Source organism: Lacerta agilis, chromosome 17, assembly GCF_009819535.1.
Source record: "Lacerta agilis isolate rLacAgi1 chromosome 17, rLacAgi1.pri, whole genome shotgun sequence".
NCBI classification, from domain to species: Eukaryota; Metazoa; Chordata; class Lepidosauria; order Squamata; family Lacertidae; genus Lacerta; species Lacerta agilis.
The window spans coordinates 23,608,555-23,629,002 of NC_046328.1; the positions used below are offsets into that span (position 1 = coordinate 23,608,555).

Below are 20,448 nucleotides of genomic sequence, written 5' to 3' on the forward strand. Positions count from 1 at the left end.
CATTCTTTGGCACTGCCCTTCTTTGGGATTGGGATGTAGACTGATCTTCTCCAATCCTCTGGCCACTGCTGAGTTTTCCAAACTTGCTGGCATATTGAGTGTAGCACCTTAACAGCATCATCTTTTAAAATTTTAAATAGTTCAGCTGGAATATCATCACTTCCACTGGCCTTGTTGTTAGCCAGGCTTTCTAAGGCCCATTTGACTTCACTCTCCAGGATGTCTGGCTCAAGTTCAGCAACCACATTACCTGGGATGTATGAGACCTCCATATCTTTCTGGTATAATTCCTCTGTGTATTCTTGCCACCTCTTCTTGATGTCTTCTGCTTCTGTTAGGTCCTTTCCACTTTTGTCCTTAATTGTGGTAATCTTTGTACGAAATCTTCCTTTCATATCTCCAATTTTCTTGAACAAATCTCTGGTTTTCCCCATTCTGTTATTTTCCTCTATTTCTTTGCATTGCTCGTTTAGAAAGGCCCTCTTGTCTCTCCTTGCTATTCTTTGGAAATCTGCATTCAATTTCCTGTATCTTTCACGATCTCCCTCGCATTTTGCTTGCCTTCTCTCCCCCGCTATTTGTAAGGCCTCATTGGACAGCCACTTTGCTTTCTTGCATTTCTTTTTCATTGGGATGGTTTTCGTTGCTGTCTCCTGTATAATGTTACGAGCCTCCATCCACAGTTCTTCAGGCACTCTATCTACCAAATCTAAATCCTTAAACCTGTTCTTCACTTCAACTGTGCATTCATAAGGGATTTGATTTAGATTGAATCTTACTGGCCCAGTGGTTTTTCCTACTTTCTTCAGTTTAAGCTGGAATTTTGCTATAAGAAGCTGGTGATCTGAGCCACAGTCAGCTCCAGGTCTTGTTTTTGCTGAGTGTATAGAGCTTCTCCATCTTTGGCTGCAGAGAATATAATCAATCTGATTTCGATGTTGCCCATCTGGTGATGTCCATGTGTAGAGTCGTCTCTTGTGTTGTTGGAAAAGAGTGTTTGTGATGACCAGCTTGTTCTCTTGACAGAACTCTATTAGCCTTTGCCCTGCTTCATTTTGAACTCCAAGGCCAAACTTGCCAGTTGTTCCTTTTATCTCTTGACTCCCTACTTTAGCATTCCAATCCCCTATAATGAGAAGAACATCCTTCTTTGGTGTCATTTCTATAAGGTGTTGTAAGTCTACATAGAACTGATCAATTTCAGTTTCTTCAGCACTGGTAGTTGGTGCATAAACTTGGATTACTGTGATGTTAAAAGGTCTGCCTTGGATTCGTATCGAGATCATTCTATCATTTTTGAAATTGCATCCCAGTACAGCTTTCGCCACTCTTTTGTTGACTATGAGGGCCACTCCATTTCTTTTACGGGATTCCTGCCCACAGTAGTAGATATGATAGTCATCTGAACTGAATTCGCCCATTCCCGTCCATTTTAGTTCACTGATGCCTAGGATGTCAATGTTTATTCTTGCCATCTCATTTTTTACCACATCCAGCTTTCCAAGGTTCATGGTTCTTACATTCCAGGTTCCTATGCAATACTTTTCTTTACAGCATTGGACTTTCCTTTCACTTCCAGGCATATCAGCAACTGAACGTCCTTTCGGCTTTGGCCCAGCCGCTTCATCAGCTCTGGATCTACTTGTACTTGTCCTCCGCTCTTCCCCAGTAGCATGTTGGACGCCTTCCGACCTGAGGGGCTCATCTTCCAGCGTCATATCTTTTATATGCCTGTTGTCTTTGTCCATGGAGTTTTCTTGGCAGGGATACTGGAGTGGCTTGCCAGTTCCTTCTCCAGGTGGATCACGTTTGGTCCAAACTCTCCACTATGACCTGTCCTTCTTGACCTGTCCATAGCTTCCCTGAGTAATTCAAGCCCCTTCGCCACGACAAGGCAGTGATCCATGAAGGGGGATGGTCAGGAGTACCTTTACCTTTACAAGTTGTGCAAACATTAAAGATGATTGCTTTGTGTCCAATTCCACTTTTATGTTAATGTTTATTAATTTGTTAACCTCAATCTGTAAAAAGATAACAATTATCCACACAAATGATATTTTTAAGGGTTTCATTAGGAAAAAAAAATCATATGCGGTCACACACGTCACGTTAAATGTCACACACGTCACAGTACTATTTATTGTCTTTTAGCCTAAGTATTTCTACTTCATATTCCTAAAACCCCTCTTTTGGAATTACACATATATGGCTTAATTCTAATAATTTTTATTTCCATGAATGTTACAAGAATTCACAGAAATATTCAAAGAACTTGAGAAGAGAGGGGAAAACATTTGCAAAATGGTCACACACGTCACGCAAAATTAAAAATTTGTATCTCTATTCAGGCAACATAAAAAATATTCCAAATCAAATTAATTATATCTTAAGACATAAATGACAGATGTCAATTAATTGCTTTTGAACCAGCAGTTGTTTTAGGGTCAAAATAATTACAAATGTACTGAAAACGTTGTCTGAATGTCACACACGTCACGGTGGAATGCCCCTGCAACAAACTCATAGATCATTAAGAACAAAGTATAACATCATTAAAAACAAAGATAACATTTATTTCTCATACACAAATAGATTCCAGATCTAAATCAATTTATTAAGTGGCCAAAAGTTCATATGATTAATTCACCAAGGCTGCAACCCAACCTCGTTTCCCCAAGCACAAGATCCACTGAATTCATTGGAACTTACTTTTGAGTAAACATAGGCGACATTCACACCATACATTTAAAGCACCATGAAGCAGTCATGGCTTCATCCAAAGGATTCTGGGAGCTGTAGCTTTTTAAGGGAGCTGATGTGGGAATACGTTTTGGGATTTCCCACGCTTTTGCCGCTTCATTTATCCTTCCGTGCCACTGCACGGAAGGAAAGGAGATCTGGCCGGAGATTGGTGCCTGGATCCCTCCGCACCTGCTCGAAAGCGCACCAGGAAGCCTCCTGGTAACGGTCACAGGACTTGTTTCCCGCCCGGAAACACTGATTATTGCAATGCTGTTATTGGTTAATGCTTATGTTATGACGCTGTATAATTTGCTAATAAATAGCCCTGCTCCTGTTAGCTCCGTGACGAGTAGCACGAGACAAGCCTAGAGAGACGAGTAGCACGAGACAAGCCTAGAGAGACGAGATGAGTGGAACGACAGAGAGACAGAGAGCTCGCTCATACCGAGTGCACTTGAAACTACCGACTGCAGTCTTCTTTTTTATTTGACCTCTTTCCTGCCTTCAGCCACACCTTTTGCTCTATTTCTTGCTACTTCTGTTCGCTCCCCACCTGAGCTGAGCATAACCTACGCCATTTTGGCTTTTTTTCAGCGGCCCCAATTATAGACGCAGCGTATTTCAGTTGCTGTTTGTGGAAGGCACCTCCCAGTTTCAACAAACTATTTTCTTATCTAAAGAGTACATGTGAGGGATTACCTCAGAGATTGTAATCAGATATATACATTGGGCTTTTAGCATAAAATTAATAATAATGATGGTGATAATGATAATAATACAAAGGATTTGTGCAAGACCTCTTTTTATCTCTTGTGCAAGCCTTAGACAGATACATGTTACTCTGGTGCAAGACCTAAATTTTTATTAAAAACTAAATGGAAATATATGACTGGGCTTCAAATATCTGACATCTGCTTTCTAAATGTCATGCATTAAAATTTCAACATCTGCTTTCTAAATGTCATGCATTATTGTATACGCTTCTGTCATGTCATCTCTAACTTACCTTTTCTCTAAACTAAGAAGTTTCTCTCAATATAATTCCTAGTGCTTTGAAGAGAAGAAGAAAACAATACCAGGTAATTTCAGAATCTCCAGGAGAAAACTCCAGAAATTGAAGAGAAAAGCAACCCTTTTAAAAACTTGGGATGAAATTTGGCCTGACTGAAGCTTTCTCTCCAACATTAGCTGTAATTAAGTTGCCCTATTAAGTTCTATTTCTTGCTGCCCTATTAAGCTCTATTTCTTGCTGCCTATCCTATCCTCTTCAGAACCTTTGCAACTCCCGAAAACTCCTCACGACCTTCAGGAAAACTTCATAACCAGCGGACCCATCATAACCAGCTGGAGCAGGCTCTCAGACGACTGGTTATCCCAGAAGCTGGTTATCCCAACAAGCTGAGAGTTGTTAGGAGACTCCAATTTCCCACCCAGAGCTACAGTTCCCCATGTGCATTAACAATCAATCACCCTTCACAGGAAACTCAGAAACTGTAGTTCTGTGAGAGGAATAGGGTCTCTTAACAACTCTCAGCACTCTTAACAGACTGCAGCTCTCAGAATCCTTTGAATGAAGTCATGATTGCTTCGTGATGATTTAAATGTATGGTGTGAATTTGGCCTAAGAGTCAACGCTACCCCCAAATAGCTTCTGCACATGCAATGGCCACCATATTGTTGCACGCAGCAAAATGGCCCCGCTGTGGGGACTCTGAGGAGAAAGTTAAAACCCTACAACTTCAGGTCAACGCCCTGAGAATTGGACATCCTTTGCAGAGCTCAGCAACGTGAATTTCAACTGGAAATTCTGAGGAAGCCCCTAAATTAAAAGAGTGGCCAACTTTTATGCTCTGTGGTTCCTGAGAGCTTTTTTTAATCATACGTCTCTTTAGCAAAGCTTCACTGGCTCCATTTGGGCTGCCACCACCGCCACCCAGGCCCACAGTGTGAGAGAAAAACGAGGTCTCCTTCCCTCTGATTAGTCACAGGGACGAGGCCTTTTAAGATTCAATTCAGGCCCCATGTCCTTCCCTCATTCCCTGTTTGAATGTCGGAGACTGGCCAAAGATTCTTTTCTTCCCTTCTGCCTTGTTAAAGAGTTATTATTTGGAAGGAGAAAAAGAAAAAAGGGCTATGGCAAGGGTGTTCTTTTTGTGCCAGGGGCATTCAGAAAAGAATGCCCTCACCAGTCTCTGTTTTCCTCCAGAGAATAAATCTTAACAGGTTCTCAGGCAGTTAATGTTGTACTCCCCACCATGTTTGACTTTGTGGCGCTGTATTTTTCCTGTACTATTTCTCTCTCTGAATCCCATGGTGGAAATGAAGTACAAATAGGGAAGGTTATCTGACAACAGCACAGGCAGAATCATCCCACAGGAACCAGAGTGTATGAAGGAAGAGCTGTATCTGGGGCTGGCCCGAAACATTTTGCCGCCTGAGGTGAATGACAATATGGCGCCTTCCCTCCCATTCCATGTACGACAGTCTGACGGACTGGCAGTTGAATCTTAATTGGGTGCTAGCTCCTGGGCAGCATCCTCCATAGCACCTATGGGGAACAGGCTAGCTTAAGGGGCATTGGGTAGGCCATGGGGCACACATAGTACAGCTGCCTCCACTTCCTGCCCCTCAGTATCTGCTGCCTGAGGCAGCAGCCTCATTCTGCCTCACGGTAGGCCTATATCTTAACTTGTGCTTTCTGTGGGTGCTTCCATTTAGGCAGGAGCTTATTATGGAGTCGGTGCTGCTCATGTACTTAAGTTTTTTGCAACACCTGTACAACACTGGCATCATCAAAATGGAGGGGTGAGTTCCTTCCTTTCTTTCCTTGTACATTTGCTGGAGGAAAAAATCAACAGAGAAAAATAACCTGGGATTGGAGGGTTGTCGTATGTGTGGCGATTTGGAAGTCTCTACCAATAAACCCCTACTTCTGTTCGCTCCCCACCTGAGCTGAGCATAACCTACGCCATTTTGGCTTTTTTTTTTCAGCGGCCCCAATTATAGACGCAGCCTATTTCAGTTGCTGTTTGTGGAAGGCACCTCCCAGTTTCAACAAACTATTTTCTTATCTAAAGAGTACATGTGAGGGATTACCTCAGAGATTGTAATCAGATATATACATTGGGCTTTTACCATAAAATTAATAATAATAATGATGGTGATAATGATAATAATACAAAGGATTTGTGCAAGACCTCTTTTTATCTTAGACAGATACATGTTACTCTGGTGCAAGACCTAAATTTTTATTAAAAACTAAATGGAAATATATGACTGGGCTTCAAATATCTGACAGACCACCTCCTTATAGTGTCATGATGGGAGAGGGAGAAAAACTTTTCAACATCTGCTTTCTAAATGTCATGCATTATTGTATACGCTTCTGTCATGTCATCTCTAACTTACCTTTTCTCTAAACTAAGAAGTTTCTCTCAATATAATTCCTAGTGCTTTGAAGAGAAGAAGAAAACAATACCAGGTAATTTCAGACTCTCCAGGAGAAAACTCCAGAAATTGAAGAGAAAATCAAATGAGGACATTTTGGGAAGCAACCCTTTTAAAAACTTGGGACGAAATTTGGCCTGACTGAAGCTTTCTCTCCAACATTAGCTGTAATTAAGTTGCCCACAGGCTGAGTTTGCAAGATTAAAGCCAGCCCACTCAATTGCAAGCTACTTAATTTTCACTCTGATCCATTCTCTGGCTTCTCAGCAGATCTAGGAACAAATTTCTCAGGTGTGGAAAGATTTAAAGCAGCTTCAGTGAAAGAGATAAATTCTCATTTTGTGGGGTGGGATGGGATCTTCAAATAGTGGTCCAGGTGAGCAGAGAGTAGCTCCATGTGAACCTGAGGAACTTCAGCTTCCCTGCTCCGGTTTTCAAAAACTTCAGTTAAGTAGCTTTTATTGGGAGCCACAAGAAAGCACTGCTACCACTCATATTAGTACCATGTAGCTCTATGGTTATCCTAAGCCAGGAGTTGAGAATCTTTTTCAGCCTGAGGGCCGCATTCCCTTCTGGACAGCCTTCTGGGGGCCACATGCCAGTAATGGGTGGGGCCAGAGGCAAACATGTTACCTTTCTACAGGAGGCTAATTTTTTCACATGCTCACACTTGTTCTTCATCTAGAGAAGCAAGAGGCATTTTCAGGGTTGAAGGGCACATCCCAGCCAGGCCAAAACACTCAAGGAGGGTGTGAAGCAGGGGCAGTGACGTTTGTGGGCTGGAGAGTGTCCTGAGGGCCAGAAAGAGAGGCTCAGGGGGCCGCATTCTTTCCCTTCCCCACATACCTTTCCCACATACCTTAAGGACCAAATTTTTGCCTCCTTGGGAAAGTGTGCATGTGCGCATAGCCATGCATGTGTATGAAACAGACATCCTATTTCCTCCCCATTCAGAATCATCCCCCCCCCCTTGCCACATTCACACCATCCTTTTAAGGCACTATTATACCACTTTAAACAGTCAAGGCTACCCCAAATAATTTTGGGAAGTGTAGTTGGTTAAGGGTCCCGAGAGCTCATAAGGAGACCCCCATACCTTTCACAGAGCTAAAATTCCCAGAATTCTCTAGGAAGAGGGACTGACTGTTAAACCATTCTGTATGTATAGTTTCAATGGCACAGCACGGTCCAGCCAGCTCCATCAGTTCTGAATTCATACTCATGAAACAGTTATTGGTCTGTGACTTGAGCTTCCTTTTAGCTGGCCAGGAGAAGTCAGAATCTCTTAGCACAAAATTCTCATTTTTACCCAAGATACGTTTAAATCAAGTATCCCAATTTTCATCTTTTATCCACACACCCTTTATCTACACAACAGCCCTATAAGGAAGGCCAAGCAGAGAGAAATAGTCCCCATGTGCATTATACATTTCAAGCAGTACCATACCACTTTAAATAGCCCCCAAAGAATCCTGGGAGCTGTAGTTTGTTAAGTGTCCTGTTAGGACACCCCTCTTCCCTTCACAGAACTACAGTTCCCAGTGTTCCCTGGGAAGAGGGATTGATTGTTAAACTGCTCCGGAAACTATCCGTGTGAGGGGGAATAGGAGCCTCCTAACAACTCTCAGCACCCTAAATAAACCACAGCTCCCAGAATACTTTAAGGCGAGCCATGACTGTTTAAAGCGGCATCCTGTATGATGCAAATGCAGGCTTGGCTTAGCTCACAAAGGTGCCCTGTGGCCATACAGAGAAAGAGAGGAGGCCGTCCGTGTTAAGGCTCACAGAAGTAGCGTTCTGCAGCTGCAGAATGAGTCAGCAGCACTGTGTCCAAGCCCTGGCAAATGTCCAAGAAGAAGCATCATCCACACAAGCTATGATGATGGAAAGCCCTCACCTTCCTGAGGGAGCATTCCCTGCCCTGCCACTCATGCAGCAGGGGCCGAATCACAGGTGCACTCAGGCATCTTTCCAACTATTTCAGAGGTGAATGCAGGGGCATGCTTCAAATATTCTCATCTGCACACTTAAAGACCGCTATCTGCGCCCCCACCCCCTGTGTCCGTATATTTTATCTGCAGAAAGGAGAACTCACTAGTTGTTGATGCTGTCATGTGTACGATTCCACAAAGTACACAAAGATTCTGCAGCGTTTTATATGCTGATATGGAAATCAGAGAGATGGGACGAGGCAAAAATGAGCTGAAGGAGCATAGGGCCATGTGTTTAAAGCACTACAATACCACTTTAAGCTTCTCCCAAAGAAGTCTGGGAGCTGTAGTTTATTACAGGCACTGAGAGTTGTTAGGAGAGTCCCTATTCCACTAAGAGCACTACAATTCCCAGAGTTCCCAGTGAAGGATTGTTAAACTACTTTGGAAATTGTAGCTCTGGGAATGGAATAAGGGCCTCCTAACAATTCTCAGCATCTTAGCAAACTACACTTCCCAGAATTATTTTGGGGAAAACATGACTGTTCAAAGTAGCATCATAGTTATTTAAACATGTGGTGTGGATGTGGCCAAAAATGAACACTGTTCATCCTCTGAGCTTTGCACAACATCCTCAGATCTTAGCCCCCCCCCCAATAAAAAAGCTAATAGAATTCTAGGCTGCATCAAGAGAAGTCTAGTGTTCAGATCAAGGGAAGTAATAGTACCACTCTTTTCTGCCTTGGTCAGACCCTATGTGGACTCCTATTTCCAGTTCTGGGCACCACAGTTTAAGAAGGATATTGACAAGCTGCAAGGTGTGCAGAGGAGGACAACCAAGATGATCAAGGAAGGGTCTGGAAACCAAGCCTTATGAGGGAGAGTTGAGGGACTTGGGGATATTTAGGTTGTAGAAGAGAAGACTGAGGTGATAATGATAGCCATCTTCAAATATCTGAACAGCTGTCTCATGGAAGACAGAAAAAGCTTGTTTCTGACTGTTCCAGAGGGAAGGACCCAAAGCAATGCATTCAAATGACAAGAAAGAAGATTCCAACTGAAAAATAGGAAGAACTCCCTCTGTTTGACAGTTGAACAGACTACCCTGGAAGGTTGCGGACTTTCTCCTTCATTGGAGATTTTTAAACAGAGGTTGTATGGATTCTTTATTTGTGACTCCTGCTTTGCAGTAGGTTGGACTAGATGACTTTTGGGGTCCCAACTCTACAATTCTATGATGGATACGTATCCTCATAGTACGTATCAGCAGGTTTCTTCACCACTTTGGAAAGCAGACCAAGTAATAAAAAAACTCCAGATGTCAAGGCTTTGGTGGCATTCTTGGCTGCACCCTGGGCTTTTCTTTACAACTGACCTGTTTAAACATTTCTATCAAGTGGTCTAACTAATCGGAATAAAAAGACTTCCCATCATCACAGCTGCAGTTCTCTCTCACACACACATGACTCCAGAAGTTGGCAGGTTGGAAAATATCAACGGGGGGGGGGGAGGGAGCTGCCTTGTGGGATCAACGGCGGGTGGAGGGTGTTGCCTCGTGAACACACAAACACACCAAGGTGCCCACTTAGTTTTCAGCGCTCAAGCTTGACAACTATAAATCTTTGACTTTGGCAAGGGGCAGAGAGAATGTTCCTGGGCCCGCTCTAAGAAACCACGGGGTGGTTGGTATTAAGAGAGGGAGATAAGCCCCCAAATGCAGCAGGAAAGAGAAATTGGCAGCAGCCTAAAAGGGCGGATGTGGGCCATCTCTTTGTGTCTGCAGGCAGAAGACTGGCATGTGGTTTTTTTGGACTGCATCCTGGCAAAAGAGGAAGGTTCCAGATGCTGGACAGAAGATGCCTCTAGCTGCTCTGAAGCCACTTTTCTGTCTCTTCTCTGTCTGTCTGTCTGTCTCTCTCTCCTCCTCCCCCCCAGCCACCTTGCTCCTGTTGTGAATCACTGTCCTGTCACACACAAACCTCCTGTCCGTCCTGCTTATGGAAGCCAAACCCTGCCCCCAACCTGGTTGCCTCTAGATCAGGAGCTCTCAGAGTGGGGTCTGTGGGACACCACTGGTGTGCAAGCTTCCTTCAGGCAGCTCTCAGTCTTCCGTCGATTTCTGAGAAAGTCCTTTTAAAAACAAAAAACAAACATATTTTACCATTTTAATATTTTGTTGGAAGCCACCCAGAGTGGCTGGGGAAACCCAGCCAGATGGGCGGGGTATAAATAATAAATTATTATTATTATATTATATTTTTTTCTTACAGAAAATTTATCTTTATTACAAGGAATTAACATCAGAGAAAGTCCTTCTTCACGCAGCGCATAATTAAACTATGTAACTCCCTCCCACATGCGGTAGTGTGGCTTTAAAAGAGGATAGGACAAATTTATGACGGGGAAGGCTATGGATGGCTACTAGCCACTGCCTGTGTTCTGCCTCCACGGTCGGAGACAGTAATGCTTCTGAATGTCAGTGGCTGGAAGCCATAGGAGGGGAGAGGGTTCTTGTGCTCGGATCCTTCTTACAGGTTTCCCATGGGGGCATCTAGCAGGCAACAGTGAGAACAGGATGCTGGCTTAGATGTGCCATTGGCCTGATCCAGCAAGCTCATCTTATGCGACTGAAGAGGGAAGATGGACCATCCATCAAAATTAACTATTCATAGTGGTTTTAATTATATTTGTATCACTTCTTTTATTTCTTGTATTGTATTTTATTGTCTTACAATCTGAATTCTTTGCAATGCAAATTGTAGCACCATCTGTAAGAAATAAATTAAACAATAGAAACGCAATTAAAAATCATAAAGTATCTAGCACAGCACACTGACAATTGCTACAGCACATGGAAGAATCTGAGCGGTCTGCCAAGAAACCCTCAGCCTTTTTCAAGTGGTCCATGGAAGGGAAGGTTGGGGAGCCTCTGCTCTAGAGGTTGTCTGGACTCCATCTGGCCCTTCAGTTTGGCCAGTGGTCAGAGCTGATGGGAGATAGAGTCAAAAACATCTGGAGGGCACCAGGCTGGTGAAGGCAGTATTAAGCAAATAATACATTCTCGGGGCTGGGGGGGGGGGGAGCTCATTTACACAACCTTCCTCCGATAGATAGACTGGTCTAGACTGATGACCAAGCAAATCTGGGCTGTTGCCCAGGGTCTTTTGAAGCCTCTGGGGAAGCCAACTGGGACCAGAGGCCTCAACAACCTGCTGGCACAGCCACACACTTCCCTGAGAACAGCTAATTTGGCCCAGTCTACCCACATGGCAGAATAAATGGTAATGGGCTGTGAGCTTGGGTGCTACCTCTTGAAGGAGCCGCACAGTGGAAAAACAGAAGAGAAGGCCTGGCGCTCGTTTTCTGCATGCAAAGAGGTATTGGAGCATGTAGCGAGACATTCAAAAGAAAAGACTTGTGTGCACAGTGCAACTTATGGAACTCATGGCCACTGAATGGATCCACTATCTTTGATGCCTTTAGATAGACTTCTCCTCCTCTGTTTGTCTAATCTCTATCAGTGACTATTTTGCATGATAAGCAACCAAAACCTCTATGTCTGAAGGCATTCTGCTTCTGAATAACAGGTGCCGAGAACAGATAAAAGGGTTTTCACTCCTTGATTGTGGTTTACTTTTGCTGGAAAAATACATTGGCCTTCCCCAACCTGGTGACCTCTAGATGTTTTGAATGACAGGGGGAAAGGGCTATTGAAACCCAAAGCTGTGTGAATGCACTTCTGCTCCATGATAAATAAACAGAAGCTCCATACAGATGCCAGGGACTGAGCCTGGGACATTCTGCATGCTAAGCAAGTATTCTGCTACTCAGCTTACTCAAAATAAACCAAGGTTCTAGTCCACATGGTTCTGGGTAAATTGCTGATTCAAACTGGAAGTGGCTTTCTACTGAGTCATACCGTTGTTCCACCTAGACCAGAACTGACTACTAATAAAAAATTACACTCTTGGCAAACGTTAATGGAGACTATATACCGTATTTGAGAAGACAACTGTAGTCAGACCACAAGACCATCTAGCCCAGTATTGTCAGCACTGACTGGCAGTGGCTGTTCAGGATTTCAGGCAGGATACATTCCAAACACAACCTAGAGATACTAGGGAATGAAAGTGGCAAAGCGCAGCATCTGCCGCTGAGCTCTAAGGCCATCTCTAGGCCATTCATAAATGCCTTGCTCTTGTCCTGCCTTTGTGTCTCTCCCCAGGGACACATCCTGTCTCCTCCTGCAGCTGTTTCTGCACCAAATGCAAGTCCCAAAGGTCTTAAATGACGTGCGGACAGTTCAGAGGGGGCTTAGGACTCCTCTCCTCCAGAACCTTCTGATGCAGCAGCTTAACCTGAAAAACAAGGCATTTCAATCCACAAGGTGCCCAGCTTTTGAGATTGCACCAGACAGTGCTCAAATACTTTCAAAGCCATCTTCACAGCTTTAAGGACTGGAAACTTGGACTATTTCTTTTTCAGTTGGAATTGAGCTCCGATATTTCAACTGCCTAGGGGCCTCCACACAGGGTTTAATCCCGCACTGTTCCCAACCCCCACCCAGAGGATTTGTTTGGCTTTTTCCAAAGCTTCTGAGGATTGAAATGTCCCTGCGATGGAAGAGGAAGAGAGTCTGGCCAAAAGCTGGCTCCCTGAAGGCTGGTTGGTGTGAAAAGCGAACTCTTTGTTAAATTGCGCTCCATCTCCTGAATGCCAATTTCCATGCCACCAGCTGGCACCTCAAAATGGGGCCCCTCTCCCCTGCCCCTCCTTTGCCACTAGGAGTAACTTCTTCAAAAACTTACTGGGGCTTTTCTAGTTTAGAGAGCAGGCAAGTAGGAGGTAACATTATACTTTTATAAAATCATGCATGGTGCAGAGAAAGTGGGTGGAGAAACATTATTCCCCCTCTCTCATAACTCACAGGCATCCAATGAAGCTGAATGCTGGAAGATTCAAGACACAGAAAAGAAAGTCCCTCATGCAGCACATAGTTAAACTATGGAACTCCCTCCCACAGGAGGCAGGGATGGCCACCATGTTGGATTACTTTAAAGGATGGGATAAATTCGCGGAGAAGACTTATCTATGGCTTCGAGCCATGATGGCTCTGCTCTGCCTCCATGGTTGGAGGCAGTAAATGCTTCTGAATACCAGTTGCTGGAAACCAGAGGAAGGGAGAGAGCTCTTGTGCTCAGATCCTGCTTGGAGGGTTCCCACGGGCATCTGGTTGGCCAATATGAGAACAGGATGCTGGACTAGTTGGGCCCTTGGCTTGATCCAGCAGGGCTCTTCTTAGAGGAAGGGAAATGCCTTATACCATGTCTGTCCAGTGGCCCATCCAGCTCAGTATTGCCAACACTGACTGGCAGCAGCTCTTCAGGATTTCAGGCAGGAGTCCTCCGCAGCCCTACCCAGAGATACCATCAGGGACTGAACCTGCGACCTTCAGCCACTGAGTTATGGCTCTTCCCCAGAGAGACACCCAGCCCCAGAGAGAGAGAGAGAGTAAGCCTGACCCATCCAGTGCCTATAAGGGCTGCCAACTGATCAGGAAATAATGGATCAGATTTTCCCTGTGTCTTTACATTTGATGTGTAGGGATTGGCACAGAAGCTCTGTCGCCTCCTTTTAGTGTCTGCACATGATGCTGATGTGAAAAGCACAGCAAAACCTGGCAACACGGATACACCCCAACACATCAGAGTGGTAGAGGTCAGCAGCTAGCAGGCCCTTGAAAACAGATGTCCCACCCTACAGGTGACAATTCAACAGCAACAGAAGGATGTAGAACGGCCTGATACGCTGAACCTACAGAGTGCATTTCCTTCTCAGGGTCTTCAGGATAAATCTGAGGTCAAGAGGCCAGAAATGAGGCAGGGGGCAGCCCCAGCCATCTCTGTCCCCATTCCAGCCCTTTCTTCTCCCATTGGCCCCACTCACTTTCTATGGGGGGAGAGCCAGTGAGAGAGAGGTGGGCACCAGGACAGAGTTAGGCATATGGAGCCAGTGTGGTGTAGTGGTTAGAGTGTGGACTAGAACCCGGGAGACCAGAGTTCTAGTCTCCACTTGGTCATGAAGCTCACTGGGAGACCTTGGGCCAGTCACCCTGACCTACCTTGCAGGGTTGTTGTGAGAATAAAATGGAGGGGGGAGAACTATGTATGCCACATTGAGCTTCTTGGAGGAAAGGTGGGGTATAAATATCATAATAAATGAATAAAACAATAAATACATTTAAAATACAGCTCGCATTTCAAGATGGATCTATCATATTCACACTTTCTGAAAAAAGATGAGAATTGATTGATTGATTGATTGATTGATTAATGTACCGCCCTATACCCGGATGTCTCAGGGCTGTTCACAGAATAAAATCGAAATATAAACACAAAATACAGAATCAAAATAAAAACAGCCACCACCCAATAACCCCCTGTGAACTGACACTCAGGCATCCTCCGAAGTCTGCGCTTATCTGAATTTCATGAGAGCAGTGGTTTAAAAAATAGCGTGCATTAATTTTAAACCACACTGCATACAAAAATATTTCTATTAGGAAAGATTCAAATGCTGCGGAATTTTCATGAGGACTTAAAAAAAAAAGCAATAATTGCAAGTTGCTGCAGAAATGTAAAGAACTGAATTGAAGATTGGGAAAATGAGAACCGGAGAAGCCAACAGATCTTTCCACCCAGAGGGTGCAAGAATAAATTACGTTCTAAAAACACGTTGGGAAATGGAACAGAATTCCTACACTGGAGATGCACAGGAAAGAGTTAAGCTGGGCAGGATAAATGGCGATGCAAGACTCCGCCCTCTAGTCCATTAAGCCCCACCTTTGTGCTCCTAGGCTCCACCCTTCAAGCCCTGTTTGACCTGAACAACCTTTCTTGTGAAGGGTGGGGAGGGGGAAACATGGACCACTATGGCACCCCTTTTCACCCCAGCCTTCCCCCACCTGGTGCCCTCCAGATGTTTTGGACAATAACTCCCATCAGCTGCAGCCCCTGTGGAGCCGCATGCCAGCAAGGTTCTTCCAGGCACCCCAGAATCAGTATGAAGGTGGCAACCTTTTCCTCCCCTGTTCTGTTCCGCTCGCCACAAAAAATGGAGCTGGTATTCAAAGGTAGACTGCCCGGCTGCCTCTGCCCATGACAGAGGGGCTAAATAAAGTTTTCAAAGGGGTAGGGAACATAGTGTGGACAGCTGTTTTGTATTCTGCTATGTGAACCTGTTAACCGCCATCTTTGTTAGTGTTGCCTTATTCCATAGGATCATAAAAACTGTAGGATTGGAAGGATTCCAAAGGTTGGTCCCTGACTGGTTTCAATTCTTCCAAACAAAGGAGATGTTCAAAATAAAATAAATAAAATAAAGAAAGAGGATACAGTATGTACAAGAAAGATCAGAATATGAAAAAGTGATTTTGGGGTCTAACAAAAAGATATAAACTATTGCTAGAATGGGAGACCAAAGATGAACTGATAAAGGAGGCAATGATAAAATGGGCTATTGATATTGGGCATAATGTTGAAATTGCTGAGTGGGAAAAATTATGGAATTTAACAATGAACTTCTCCGCATGTTATCAAATAAGAGAAAATATACAAAAAATGCAATATAGATGGTATTTGACACTGGTCAACCTGGCTAAGATGTGTAAAAGAGGCTAAAACTATGCTGGAAATGTATAGAAGTAGAGGGTACATTTATTCATTTATGTTGGAAATGTAAATGAGCAAAGGAATTTGGGGAGATGGTGTACAATGAGCTAAAAAAAAATCTTTTAATTCACATTCCCCAATAAACCGGAAGCATACCTTCTAGGCATACTTGGGAATGAGTTACCAAAGAAAGCCCACAATCTATTTCTATATGCAACAACAGCTGCAAGGATAGTAAATGTAAGAAATTGGGAACAAAGAGAGACCCCCAGGGAAAGAACAATGGCTAAATAAACTAATTGAATATGCAGAGCTTGCCAGCATGACATCTAAAATAAGAAATCAAGATGACAAACAGATGAGGAGTGATTGGGAGTATCTAGGGGAATATTTACAAAAAATTGACCTCAAATATAAATTCCAAGTAAGGGATACTTTGTGACCAACAGCTGACAACATAAAAGATAGGAGAGTGTGGAAAGTGAGGTGAAGGAATTAATGGATATGCAGCTAAACAAGATGTAAAAAGAACTGTCATGGAATGCTGGGTGAGAAGTCAAAAAGAACTACTGTATAAGAATGGGAAATGGTGTAATTGTAAAACGGAAAACTTTTCTTAAAAAGGAAGGGATCCCAAGGGCCATCTAGCCCAATCCCCTGCAATGCAGGAATCCCAGCTAAAGAACCCCTGGCAGATTGATCCTCAAAATCACCCTGGCAATAGTAGATCTGGGAGGGGAATAGGGGATCCCCCTAACAGCTCTCAGGATCCTCAACAAACTACTGCTCCCAGAATTCTTTGGGGGAAGCCATGAGTGTTTTAAGTGGTGTCATAGTGTTTTAAATGGGACATGGGGGGGGGCACTGTGTTCAGCCGATTGGAAGGTCAGCAGTTCTAATCCACGCAATGGGGGTGAGCTCCCATTGCTCTGTCCCAGCTTCTGCCAACCTAGCATTTCGAAAACACACCAGTGCAAGTAGATAAATAGGTACTGCTGCGGTGGGAAGGTAAATGGCATTTCCTTGAGCTCTGGCTTCTGTCACGGTGTTTCCGTTGTGCCAGAAGCGGTTTAGTCATGCTGGCCACATGACCCAGAAAGCTGACCTTGGACAAATGCTGGCTCCCTCAGCGAGATGAGCACCGCATCCCATAGTTGCCTTTGACTGGACTTAACCATCCAAGGGTGAGGGTCCTTTACATTTACCTTATTTAGTGCTTTAAATGTACATTGTGAATGTGGTGTCTGTCATTCCACAGGTGACGTGCCAATTAAACTGTGCTTAGTCATCACTAGTTGCCCTGCAAGAGTTGACTTATGAGTAAACTCTAGAGCTTAAATCTAATTTTGAGAGGGAGGGGTTAGAGAAGTAACTCATGATGTGTGCCATATATTGTACAGCTGATAGACCCAAGCGGCTGTTGCAAACACACCAGGGACTAAACCTCATTGAACACAGTGGCCTTTGCTTCCAAGAATACAGCTGATCTTGGTTGAAACCTCTACCCTGCCAGGAACCTCACAAGGTGACCCTGGGCAATTATCCATCTCACAGTGTAGCCTGCCTCACAGGATTGTTGTGAAGATAAAATGGATGCTCAGCAGATGGACCAAGCACTGAGCTCCTTGTGCAAAATGGGGGATAAACATAAAGAGAGAGGGAGAGAGTGGGGGGGGGAGAGACTCACTAGCAACATCCCAACTTGATTTTTCCAACATGGACTATTGGGTTGGGGAGTCCAGGGTTCAGGAGATGAAATTTGTATTCAAATCTATTTAGTTTGGCTAGTTTAGTCAAATATTAATTTCACATGGTGGCCTAAAAATTCAGCCATACAAGCTTAATATACAAAGCACCAAAGTTTGGCTACACTTGGCACAGAAACTTTAAAAGCCCACCAGTTTTAGTGAGAGAAAATGAAGCACAGGACAGCAATGTAGAACCTCCATGTTAAGAGCAGTATAACTTTTGAGTACCCACAGATGCCTCAGACAAGGACAGGGAAGGACCAACACTTTCCTGCCCTGATTGGGACAGTTTCCAGAAGAAGCTTCTTGCTTGGCACTGCTGGAAACAAGATACTGGGTTGATGGGCCCTTTGCCTGATCCAGACAGCCAATTAATACCTAGGGGAGCACTCAAATCCTTCCTGTGTTTCACGCAGGGATTCGGATTTGGAAATGGGGGAGAAAAGAGGGCCAATGGAGCCCTGAGCCCTGAAAGATAAACTGAGTGACTGTAAAGACTTCCATGCTGCTGTTTTAAGGCAGTGCAATAATCTACCCAAATCAAGGTTATGCCCTTCTGGAAAATGAATGATCTGCAAACAAGCCAGAACTGCAGTCACAGAAGTTTGAGGGGATTTTGTTCCCCACTGCATCAGTTTGTCTCAGCGTTGGCAAACCCTGCACCCCACCAACCTCCCCCTACCTTCACTATAAAATTAAGACACACAGCTGATTTTTACGCTAAATCCTCCAGTCCTATATTTTGGTTGTGACAAATGTACAATATACCACCTTTAAAATAAAGATTGTAGAGGGGTTGATTAAAGGGGGGAATTGTTTCTGAGCACAAGGAACCCCTATGCCATTTGAAAGAGCTTTTCACTGGTGGGGAAGCCCCCTGCCCCACATGCTGCCCCCACCAGTTTTGGGGAAGATCCCCTCCCAAAACCTGCTAATATTGCATGGGGGGGCGGGAATCAAATTGCAAATCACTTAATATTATTATTATTTTAAAAATATTATTACTTTCATTACTCACCAGTTTTACTGGAGAAAGAAAGAAAAAAGAAGGAATCTGTAGTTTGAACTAGAATAAAACAAACGTTGCAAAATAAAATAAATGCCCGGCTTCTTGCCTGCGCTATAGAGGCTCCCGTGGATGGAGGAGAGAGAGAACTTTTCCTTCCCAGCTCTTGGAGCGAGGCTGGGTGTTGCAGTGGGGCAGCAATGCAGGGCTGGGAACTGCAGCAGCTTATTCCAAAAGAAGAGGAAGGGTGGAAAGGAGCCCGGAGGCGGCCAGGAGGAAGGAGCAGGACACACACTCTGTCGCCCTGATGCAGAAGGAAGAGAGGGGAATCCTCCGCTCGCGCTCTCTTCCCCTCCCACTTAAAGGAAAAGGAAGCACGAGGTTGAGGCAGATGCCATCCCAATTCACCACCCGCTGTGCCCGCGCGAGGAGCTCCAAAGACAAGGCTGGGCGTGTGTGTGCGCGCAACCCAATGCACCCTTAAACAGCGAGGCTTATAGCCCTTTAAGGGACCAATACCCTGTAAAAAGCCAATTTTTAAAATTTCGTTCCTCTGAAGGTGGGTGACTGTCAAGGTCCAAATCTACACCTCTGATGTCCTGCTAGCTAATGGGGAGGACGGGTAGAAAGAAGAAGGAAGAGCCCAATCCACCGCCCCAAAAAACTGTATCACAGGTCTTTGTGGCACAGGGGTCTCTTGTGGCACAATGCTAACCAGAAGGTTGGTGGTTCGAGCCCACCTAGGGATGGCTGTGGGCAGGATTCCTGCATTGCAGGGGGTTAGACTAGATGGCCCCCGGCGTACCTTTCAACTCTGCGATTCTATGGGTTGTTTTTTTATGAGCAAACACCGCCGAGACTAAAGCAGCAATCTCTTCTACACACAAGTTTACCTGGAACGAAGTAAGCCAGCCAGGCTTGCTTCTGATGAAGCATGCAGAGGGATTGGGCTGCACGTACAACCTTAAGCGTGAGTCTATATACACTTTGGGAAGATGTCCGGTTTACAGCTGCGCGGGAATCATCTGTGGAAGCCCCCTCCCGCCCACCTGGGATCCCAGTGTGGCTTGGTCAGAGCTCTCCCCCCCCCCCATTGACATTTCTTGCATCCCGCCCACCAAAGAGTTAAGGTTGCTCTTTTATGCACTTGACATTTGTCTAGCGCAGGCCTGGGAAATTTTGGGGGTGGAGGAATCTGCCCCCTCAGACCTGTCTGGCCCCCAGAATATGGTTACCAGACATCCCTGTCTCCCCGGGGACAGTCCCTGGATTTACAAATCTGTCCCTGGACAAAATCCGTCCCTGGAATGTCCCCGGATTTTGTTTAATGTCCCCAGATTTATATTTTAAGTGTTGTAGATTTATTAGTAGGTAATGAATGCTGCGTGATTGGTTCAATGGCACAAGACACATCATATGGGAACTTCTGGTGAGGCAAAATGGCGGGCTCCACAGCAGCAAGCAGCTCCTGAAGCCAGCCAGAGCAAACTGCGTTACCAGGCTGGCTCTGGGCTGCTGAGACTGCTGCTGCCGCTGCCGCTGCCGCTGCCGCTGCCGCTGCCGAGAGGGAACTGGGGATGCTCGGCATGTCAACTGGGGGAACCACTGACCCCCTGCGGTGACCCAAATTGAGCCGGGAGCGAGAGTGCCCAGCCACCCGGCCAACTGCCCAGCGGCGCTCCGGGGCCAGGAAAATCCAGGAGCCAATGCAGGGAGAAGGAGAAGAGGAGAAGGAAGAGAGAGAAAGAGGACGGAGAAAAAAGAGGGGAGCCCCGACCTTGCCGTGCCACTGCCGCTGAGGAGGAGAGGTAGGAGAGTACCGGGAGGGCAAGGACACATGGCTGAGCCCAGGCCCGACCCGAGGCTACTCCATGGTGGCTAGCCCTCCAAGAGAGCAGGCCGGG

The 20,448-nt window shown here is 45.0% G+C and overlaps 1 protein-coding gene across 11 annotated transcripts in view; it reads right to left on the reverse strand.

Annotated features, from left to right (window-relative positions):
- BCAN (brevican) overlaps positions 1-18,918 on the reverse strand; it is a 51,661-nt gene extending 32,743 nt beyond the window's left edge. For 2 of the 11 annotated variants that reach the window (XM_033174677.1, XM_033174667.1), the window contains exon 1: positions 18,557-18,918. The gene's annotated coding sequence lies outside the window, so the exon portion shown is untranslated. Of the gene's footprint in view, positions 1-2,709; positions 2,752-4,624; positions 4,841-5,611; positions 5,650-6,150; positions 6,173-6,692; positions 6,770-6,822; positions 6,921-18,556 lie in introns of those variants that run through there. The other 9 variants (XM_033174670.1, XM_033174676.1, XM_033174675.1 and 6 more) reach the window with 9 other exon arrangements.
- Between the last annotated feature and the right edge of the window lie 1,530 nt (positions 18,919-20,448).